Source organism: Meleagris gallopavo, chromosome 11 (assembly GCF_000146605.3).
Source record: "Meleagris gallopavo isolate NT-WF06-2002-E0010 breed Aviagen turkey brand Nicholas breeding stock chromosome 11, Turkey_5.1, whole genome shotgun sequence".
In the NCBI taxonomy this organism is placed as follows: Eukaryota; Metazoa; Chordata; class Aves; order Galliformes; family Phasianidae; genus Meleagris; species Meleagris gallopavo.
Genome location: NC_015021.2, coordinates 23,089,883 through 23,099,287, shown reverse-complemented (window position 1 = coordinate 23,099,287; position 9,405 = coordinate 23,089,883).

Genomic DNA, 9,405 nt, shown 5'->3' with positions numbered 1-9,405 from the left:
CATACAAAATTTTACAGTTTTAATGGGAAGCACTCAATAAACCTCGTGGTTGTCAATGCCAAAGCTGGAAAGAAAAGGCGGTGGGGCCGTTCCTTACCTCCCTCCGGTGCTCGGACGCAACGAGGGGTAAGCTGCACTTATTTGCAACCCCGCAACTTTCATCTGCTGAAAGGACAGATGTGCTTGGTTTTACTATTATGTAATCACAGACTTACTTTTGCTTGTAGTTGCTCCAAATTATGTACTCTGTCCTGGGCTGCAATTTGTTTTTATGCTTATTTTATTCTTACTGCTATAGTTGACCTTGCTGTATGGAAAAATAAAGTGAAATTGCCCTAATAAAAGTTCTCTTTCTTAATTACGTTTTTTGATACCAGGTTAAAAATTGCACCGTTCTCTTTCACACACAGCTTTGTCTGTGAATTTGTGCGTCTGAGGGAACATCCTTTGCCTGCAGGGGAAGAAGCCTGAGGTGCCCCTGGGCTTCGGTTTCCTTCCCCAGCACACAGCAGCCGTGGGCTCTGCAGGGCTGAGCTCCTGCTGTGGCAGTGGGGCGGAGATGGCAGCTTTGGACAGACAGGCTGAGCCCCACGAGCCGCAGGCTGCACTGCTGCAGGCGCTGGGCTGGGACACAATTGGGGTTCCCAACTTGGAGCCCCACGGCAGCTGCACGCCCCAAAGCCCCCTGTGAGCACTGCTGCTGACAGCCCCGTCCACCCGCTGCTCGATTTTCTCCTCTGAAAGCACATCTCTGGTCCAGGAGTGGCTCAGCAGTGGGCGTTACCTCTTCCTACCTTCCCCTCCAGTACTGCTGTCTTGTAGGGCTTCAAGCAAAATGAGCTGTGTTCCTCATTGCCTGAATAGTGTGCGGTGCCAGGGGAGAATGCTGCAGTGAGCCGACCTGTTCCGGGGGGAGTGCCTTGCTCAGCTCAGCACCGGGCTTTGTGCCCTGCAGCGGCATGCTGAGCATCCATCAGCAACCATCCGCTTCCATCTGTGCAGAGGAAAATCTCCTGGTTGCTCACACGATGAGGAGTCCCTCCTGGAATCCCACAGTCCCACCAAAGCTACCCAAGGGGTCCTGTTTTGTGCAGTGCTGCGCCGCAGAGCGCAGACACCTCCACAGGGCTCTGCTTGTCCCTGCTGCATCGGGGACAGCTCACAGGGGCACGCTGCTGCAGCCTGGGCATTATGGGTGCTGTGTCCTGTGCGATGGGGTCCCAATGCTGCAGTGTCTCCACACAGCAGCTCTGTGGAGAGGGATTGCAGAGCTGTGCCAGCCCCAGGCCCTGCAGGCTGCCTCCCACTCCTGATACGCACTGCTGCTGAGTGCCGCTGTGGCGGCGTGAGCTGTGCTGCTGCTGGGGCCTGGCTCAGAACGGAGCTCTCAGACACTGAGCTCTCAGTGCTGGATAAAAACCGGCATCAGCCACTGAGAGCCGCTGCATCCCCGAGATGTGAGCTGCACGCGCTGCGTCGTGCTGAGCAGGCTCTGCTGCTGCGCTCACTGCAGGGAGCTGAGCCTCAGGAGGCTGTGCTGCAAGGGGAGTGCTGTGTGTCTGCAGATGGGGCTCCTTTGCAGCTCCCCGTGTGGCTCAATTGCTGCATTCCTGCCGCCCTCACTCCCCCCGGTTGCAGCACATCCTACAGCAGAGCTGCCGGGAGCCGTGCAGTGCCTGCACTCACAGTGCTGTCCCCACAGTGCATGCGTGCACTGCCCTGCACGGGGTGCTCCTCCTCGGGGTGCACTCTGGGTGAGGCCGGTGCAGCCCCAGAGCTGAGAGCTGGGCTGGGCACCGAGCGCTGCCAACCCCAGGAGCATTGGCATGTTACGTACTGAGCAGCTCTGGCTCAGTAATGAAACATGGGGAGTTTTTGTTTTTGGAGTGCATTTGGTCCATAAGTGCCAAACTCAAGGTGCCACCTTTGTATGCCCATCCCACCAGTGCCGGCTGGGAGATGCTGCTGTCCCAGAGCCCCCACCACTCCATGCAGACCCCGCTGGGCGCACTGAGCGCTGAGTGCTTGGAGAGGACCGGCCCCGATCCTGTCTGTTTCTCAAGAAAGTTCTGGATTTTGACTTTAACACTGACTTACCCTGCTTGGAAGGAGGCCACAGTGCGGTGCTGCACTGCTTCGGCAGTGAGGCCGTGCATTAGGGACAGTGCCAACACCGACCAAAGGGACGCTTCTTGTCTGTACCATTGCCTGCTTGCTGCGGTGCGTGGCTCCTGGGGCTCTGGGCACAGCTATGTGGGAGGGGGTTTTAATTGCACTCCCAGCTCTGATGGCGGTTCAGAGACGGGCTCAGGCTTTCCAGGTCCCAGCTCTGCCATTTCTCTGTAGGTGGCACCAGGCCGCCCCTCTTGGCTGCTGCTCGCTGTCTCTTGGCCAACCCTTTGATTTTTTGGCCTTCACTTCTTTTCTCAGCCCCCACTTTTGTTCCAGTTTCCCACTCCTTTTCAGCCTCTCCGTCTTTTTTTGACCCCTGTTTTTTTTTCAGCCTTCCACTTTTTGGCTTTAAGAGTTTTGGCCCCTGCCCCCCGCCCCGGCTCCCCGCTCCCCAGCCCCGGCCTCCCACACCTCAGCGGCCTCATTTCCACGGAAGAAGCGCAATGCACTCTGAGCTGTAAAATAAAACCCTTTCACAGTTGCCCTGAAGTTATTTTCTAGGCTTCCATCTCTCCCCCTCCGCCCCCCTCGGGTCAGCGGTGCTCTCCCGGCAGCTGACCTTCGCACCCAGCACTCGGGACCCGGTGTTGTCCTTGGAGGGGCCGCGGCAGACGGAGGCGGGCGGTTGGCAAACAGGACATTGGCCTCCAGTGCTCGGCGATAAACGCAGCGGCAGCGTTGGCGTCTTAGGGCGGGTGCTCGGCACAGTGGCAGCACCGCTTCGTCCCGCTCGCATTGCCCGTACCCAGAGCTCTGCTGCCCCTCAGCCTGCCCGGATCCGGCACCGCGCGGGGCCCCGTGTGCAGGGCGAGCTGCGGGCCCGGCTGCCGGACACGGGCGGCAGTGCGCCTCGAGCAGCGCGAGCCGCTGGGAGCGAGCGTGCGGCTTCGAGCTCCGTGAGTCAGCGGTGGGCACGTTGGGCAATCCTGTGTTTCCCAATCTGTTTTCCTTTGCAGGAATCCAGCCCTCGCTCTGCCTCCTGCACGGCCAAACCCAGCCCCGCTGCCGCTCTGCACGCACGCTTCTCCTGCCTGCAGACACGGCAGCGCCCCGGGCACTGAGGTGAAGGCAGAGCGCTGCCCGCAGCCCCCGCCGGCCCGGGGCACAGCGCGGCTCTCTCCTCTCCGTCCCAGCGGAGCGCTGCAGCCTGAGGTCCCTCCGGGTGAATGGCCGCCGTGCTGCGGTTTCTTTGTCAGTCCTCCCCCAGCAGCACTGACATCCACGGCTGTGTAAGCCGTGCTGAGGTCTCCTGCCCTCCGAGGGGCACCGACTCACCGCGCTGACGGGCAGGACTCGATGAAGAATTTGGCAGCTGGTTCAGGCGTGCTGTGACAGCCTCTCACCAATCAGAGTATTTACTAATTTCAATCCCCAGTGCGTTGCCCTTCTGAGGCGAGCGCTCGCTCTGCAGAGAAATCTGTGAAATGAGGCACATGATTTTCCAGCAGCACCACTCGCAGTTCGGTTTGAGATGAGAACAGGAAGAAATGTGTCAACACTTTCGTGTCTCTGTGTGCCTGGCCAGGGCTGTGTGCTGTGGACACACGTGTCACGGGCAGCACCAGGGGCTGTGTGCTGTGTGCGGTGCTGTGCTCCGCTGTGCAGGGCTGTGAGCCCGAGCCCCACAGCACTGCAGGGGCTCCTCAGCACCGCTGTGTGCAGGCACTGCCGTGTGCCAGCAGGGCAGGCCGTGCTCTGAGCCTCTCTGTGGGCTTTGTGATCATGACAGTGTGCCCCACACACTGTGGGGCTGCAATTAAAAACAGACTGTGTGCAAACCGTGTGGGGCTTTGTATTAATTACGTGTTGCCTCGTAAGGTGTGTGCTGGGATACAGGGGCTGCAGGAGTGGGGCTGATGGCAAAATGAGCTGCTGACCCAATGAGCTGCTCAGCACCAGGAGGACCAGGTTGGGGGGGCTCTCATTGGGGGGCCAGGTCCCCACTGCAGCCCAAGGCCAAATCACAGAAGCCACAGCCCTGCTCTGTTCCTCTGCCCGGTACCCGCAGCACTGCCGCTGCTAACATGGCTCTCTTGTTAAGTCAGGACAGTTTTGGAGACAGTTCTGAGGCACACGATGCACTACTCAGCTCTGGGTGCTGGGGCTGCCAGGTCCTGCTGGCTTCGCCCACAGCTTCGGGTTGCATCCATGTGGGATATCCATACTTTCTGCCCTATGCACATGAGCGTTTTACAGAGAAATGCTGTCAGCATCCTGAGGAGCTGCTGCATTCCGGCATCTCAGTTTTAACACCACTCAGTGTGAAAACATGAACATTTTGACACCAACTACAGAATGACAAATGTGAGCACTAGACATCTGCCACTCATTTCAGAATGTCGCCGTTCCCCACAGCACAGCAGTGCTGGCACAGGGCTGTGTGGGGCCCCAGGTGGTGCTGCTCCTTTGCCCCATCTCTGCCCACAGTGGGGGATCCCAGCAGGAAAGCACCATTCACACTGCAGTGCGTGTGCCCGGGTCAGGAGCTCAACTCACCCAGCAGCCACAGTGCTGTTTGCAGAGCTCTTCGTGCACAACAGCTGCATCTGCTGAGCAGCAAATTGCACAGGAAGGACATCAATAAATTAAAAGTTATTAAATGTAAACAAAGGCTGTACAGGAACAGCTGAAGGTTCAAAAGTTGGGACCACTGAGGACTCCTTTCGTCATCCCTTGGGAACCAACTGGAACTTCTCAAGAGGAAGAATTGCTTCCCTTCCCTGCAGGCCCACCTGAACTCACTCCCCCTGGCTGCAGCCATGTGCAGACAGAGCTGTGCACACCCGGGGGCTCCGCGGGGACACGGGGTCGCCTGGAAGGACCTCCTTCTGCAGCACTCCTCCATTTGGGAGAGGAGGAGGTGAGCAGCACTGCAGTGGGGTGGCAGCACCCAGCACAACATGCACTGCTGTCTGCTCTGCTCAGTGGTGTTGGTTCCCGCAGACTGTGGTCAGGATGGGGCCCACCCTGCCCTGCACTGCTGCAGGAAGGAGCTGGCAGCAGAGGCCCCAGCGTAGTTTGCAAGGAGGAAACCAAAGCGTGTGGCTGCACAGCTCACAGCACAGCACGGGCCAACATGCATGAGCAGCAGGCTAATAGCCACAGCCAGCAGCGTGCCCGCAGTGCACGGAGGGCCATTGCATTCCTTCCCCCATGTCACACTCTGCATTTGCTCTGCAGTGAGTCGTGGATGAGAACGCTCAGCCACCCAATGCAGGCCACTGCAGCGTGGCCGTGTGCTGCAGGGAATGCCACCAGCGCTGCCCCATCACTGCGCTCTGCATCCTGCGCTGCTCTGCAAAGACGGGAGCCCCCGGCACAGCCCCGGTCCCACACAGCCCACTGCTCACCCCGAACCTGCGCGTCCCCCAGTGGGACCGTGGGGTGGAAGAGCCCATCTTTCCCAGGCAGCGATGGGATCAGGAGGGGTTGTGATGGTGCCTGCTGGAGAGCAGCCGGCCCCTCTGCCTCCACTGTGTGCAGCCCTGTGAGTGTAGCGCTTTTTCTGCAGCTGCAGGAGATGCAGTGGGGTTCACATCCCGCTGCCTGCTCGCTGTTTTTTTTTCTTCAGCTGGCTCTGAGAAGTGCGGGTAATTAGGAAAAATCTATAACAAGAAGTACAAACAAGTCACGGTCTGCCATTAGCCAGAAAGTCTGCCCTCTGCCTCAGCTACAGCTTGATTCAATCAGAATAATGAAGCAGAAGCTGTGCAGAGGGAAACAGCACTTGGGGAAGATCTGAAAACACAGAGGCACTGCATGAGAGCACCTATTGCAATGGAACCTGATGTGGGGGGGAAGGAGAGTGGGCTGATGCTGGGCCAACACCTCTGTGAGCGCAGTGCTGCCCACGGCGTGTCCAGGGGGGCACTGGGGAAAGGCACCGTGCACTCAGTGGAGGGAGCACAGCCCTTCCCCTGTCCCACTGCCCAGCTGCTGTCCCACCCGCACCCCTCAGGCCCTGACCACCCGCACTGCGGGGCTCTGCCCCTCGCTGCATGTCCCCCTGTGACCCCTGAGGGCCGCAGCAGCTGCAGAGCTGTGTGAGGAACGTCCTCCTGCCCTCCCACGCCGGCCACATGGAAACCCCCGCACCGGGAACTGAGCATTCATCTCTTGTGCATTCTATTAATTCCAGGCTTGGTGTTCTGAGGAGCACGGAGTTGCCAAACATCAAACACAGAGTAACTAATGGTGAGCTCACCATGGTTCCGCGCATTCGCTGCGAGGGGAGCACGCAGCCCCGAGGATCAGCGGTCGTCTTGTCTTCACTGCCCACCCTTCGGACACCGCTCCCAGACCCATGGAACTGAACGTGCTGTGTTTGTTCTGAACCTGATCCTGCTCAGTGCCTGCACGGCTCTTCTAGCAGTGCCCATGCAGCACGGGCTGCAAACATGGGGACACGGCATGGGGACGCCGCAAAGGGCTCACGTGGGGACGGGCGAGGGGCGGCACTACGGCCACCTGGGCTGCACTCACTGCACAGCTGCACTCCCCCCCGGCACCACCAGCGCATCACAGCCGCTCTGCTGAAGCTGTGCACTGGGATGGGATTGCACTAAGAGCGTGGCACGAGATGAAAGCAATTTGTATTTACTGCTCTGCCACATCCCAGTCACTTCCTGTAAACCATGTGGCCGTGGGGAACCGACCTCTTGCGTTCCTCTGTTTAGCTGCCCTGGAGTCGGTGAAGATGGGTGGCACAACTGCTGGGGGTCCCAGTGTGGAGTGGGGGCTTTGGGGCCGGGGGAGCCCCTCTGCACACCCCACATTACTGGATGGGGAACTCATGGCCGAGGCAGCGTGCCCCTCCCACCAGCCGCTGTGCGCTGAGCCAGATCTGCCCCCATTAAGTACAAGACATTAAAATCAATCATTAATAACTTTAAGAGGTTTGTGTAACAGCAAACATACCCGCTCATGTCTGAACATTAACAGAGGTAATTTTCCTTCTTTAACTTCTCGTAGATAAATTCTAGATATTACAAAAGGATTTTATAATTCCAATTGTGTTTTCCACTACATTTTCAGAGTAGACATTGCACCAGGCTGCCGGAGCTCCAGCCCTGGAAGCAAAGATTGATCCCCAAGAGCCCCCCAGCCGAAGCAGCTCAGGCTCTGCGTGGCATGGCCCTCACCCCCAATCTTGGCTCTGCCCACCCATGTCACAGCAGGGCACTTAGGGTGTGCGAGGCTGCTGGTCCCAAGGCTTGGCTCCTCACTACGCAGTGCCCGCTCTTCTGCCTTCCCGGCTGTTTGGGAAATGTGAGCATCGTCTGAAACCTGGGTGGATTGTCTTCCTCTGCCAGAAGCTGTACCAAATAGCTTATCTGTGGAGAACAGTAATTCCATTTAAAATGGCAGTACGGGAAGGAGGCAGAGTGCCCCATGCTGAAATGAAAGCAGTTCTCCTGTACTCGCTGTTATCTTTAGAACCCAAAGTGTGGCTGCTCGGCTGGGACCATGAAGCCACTTCCACTGTGCAGCACGGCAGCAGTGGGAGCCACTCGCGTGCTCTGAAATTCAGAAGGCACTCCAAACTGTGGCTCAGATACCCTTTGGTTTATGGTACGAGGGAGTTTTCATCAGAGAGGGAGAGGAAAAGACACAGTTTGTCTGTTTGGGAATGCGTGACAGTCATGCTGGGTATTGTGCAGTATGGACTATGACTCCAAGTTCTCATGTTACCCACTGCTGACCATAAAACTGTAATCTGTAGATTATGGGACCATACTCTATACCCTAACTGCCACTACCAGCCCCAGCCCACCAATGGCTTGTGTTGAGAACCAAATGTCAGCTCGGGCACAGCACACACACAGCAGCACTGCTCCCACCAGATGGGACGGGGCATGGCAGCGCACAGGGTGTGCCCCGGCCTGGGGGCACCGGCCCACCAAGCATGGCCAGACACAGCAGCCAACCCTGGGGACACTGCTGGGCTCTGCTCTGCTGCAGCGTGCGGGCAGGCAGCAGCCAGGCTGCTTCCTGGCAGCAGCGCAGACCCTATCTGCTGCAGACACCCCACAGCCCTTATCAGCCCCGCACTGATATCCCTGGCTTCCTGCCCAGAGGGGCACTGCTCAGCTCCATCCCACAGGCTGCACACAGCAGGCAGAACTCGCTCACTGCATGTCCTTTGCACACCTATCTGCTCGCATTCATGCTTCCCAAATGCATCACTCCCAACTCAGGGCCAAGTTTGGGCATTCTCAGCAAGCAAACCAAAGCTGGCAGATAATGAGAACTGTGATGAACAGCCATTGCTAACAGCCTGTTGTTAAGCATTTTTAAACAGACACGAATGAGCCTTGCTTCTCTTGCACGGAGTTTGCCCACATCCGTTAAGCCAGACTTTCCTGAGCCTGCACATATCTGCACACACACACTCCTATACACAGAGATGTGCCCACACCTTCACCACCAGCAGCGGTTGCTGTGCTCACGCCCAGATCCCAGGCTCGAGCTCAGGCCCACTCGTCACCCTGGCACCCCAACACACAGAGCTCTGCACCCCAACACACCATGGAGCTCTGCACCATTCCCCCCGCAGGCTGCAGCCCCGCAGCGATCCCAGGCCATCCCCGCACACACCGCTGCAGCGCAGCACTCATCGGCCTGGCTGGGAATTTCCATGTGCTCTCCAGTGGGCACTCATTTCTCATTAGGGATGTATCATCCCTTGGAGTTAAATCAGCTGTTAAAAGAACAAAACATTCGTTTCAATGGAAGTCAGCATCATAAAGCCCAGCGTGTGCAGGAGGGGAGCTGGGAGGCAGAGCTGCAGGGGGCTCAGCCTCACGGCAGCGGTGGGAAGCAGCTCCCAGCGGCACATGGCAGAGCACAGAGGAAAGGTGCAAATGGAACATGTTGGATGGTTGCGCTCCAAAATAAGAACAGATCAGTGGCACAAGCAGGAAGACGCTAATTTGCTGCCTGCAGATGAAGTCATGTAACAGCATGGCTGCTAAAAAACATGCCTCGTTCTTCTCTGGTGGAAGCACCAGGCCTTTAACTGTTGCAGTACTGCGGCTGGAATGTGCAAACTTTAAAGCAAAGCGCGGGACCACCGGAGGAAGGAGGCAAGAACGCCGGGGACTTAAACACTGCATGAAAGGGACCTAAACTCTGCACGAAGGGCACATAAACACTGCGGGTAAGGGGCTTAAACGCTGCGTGAAAGGGAACGTCTCAGTGGCAGCTGCTGTCCGGCAGTGCTTCGCGTTCCTC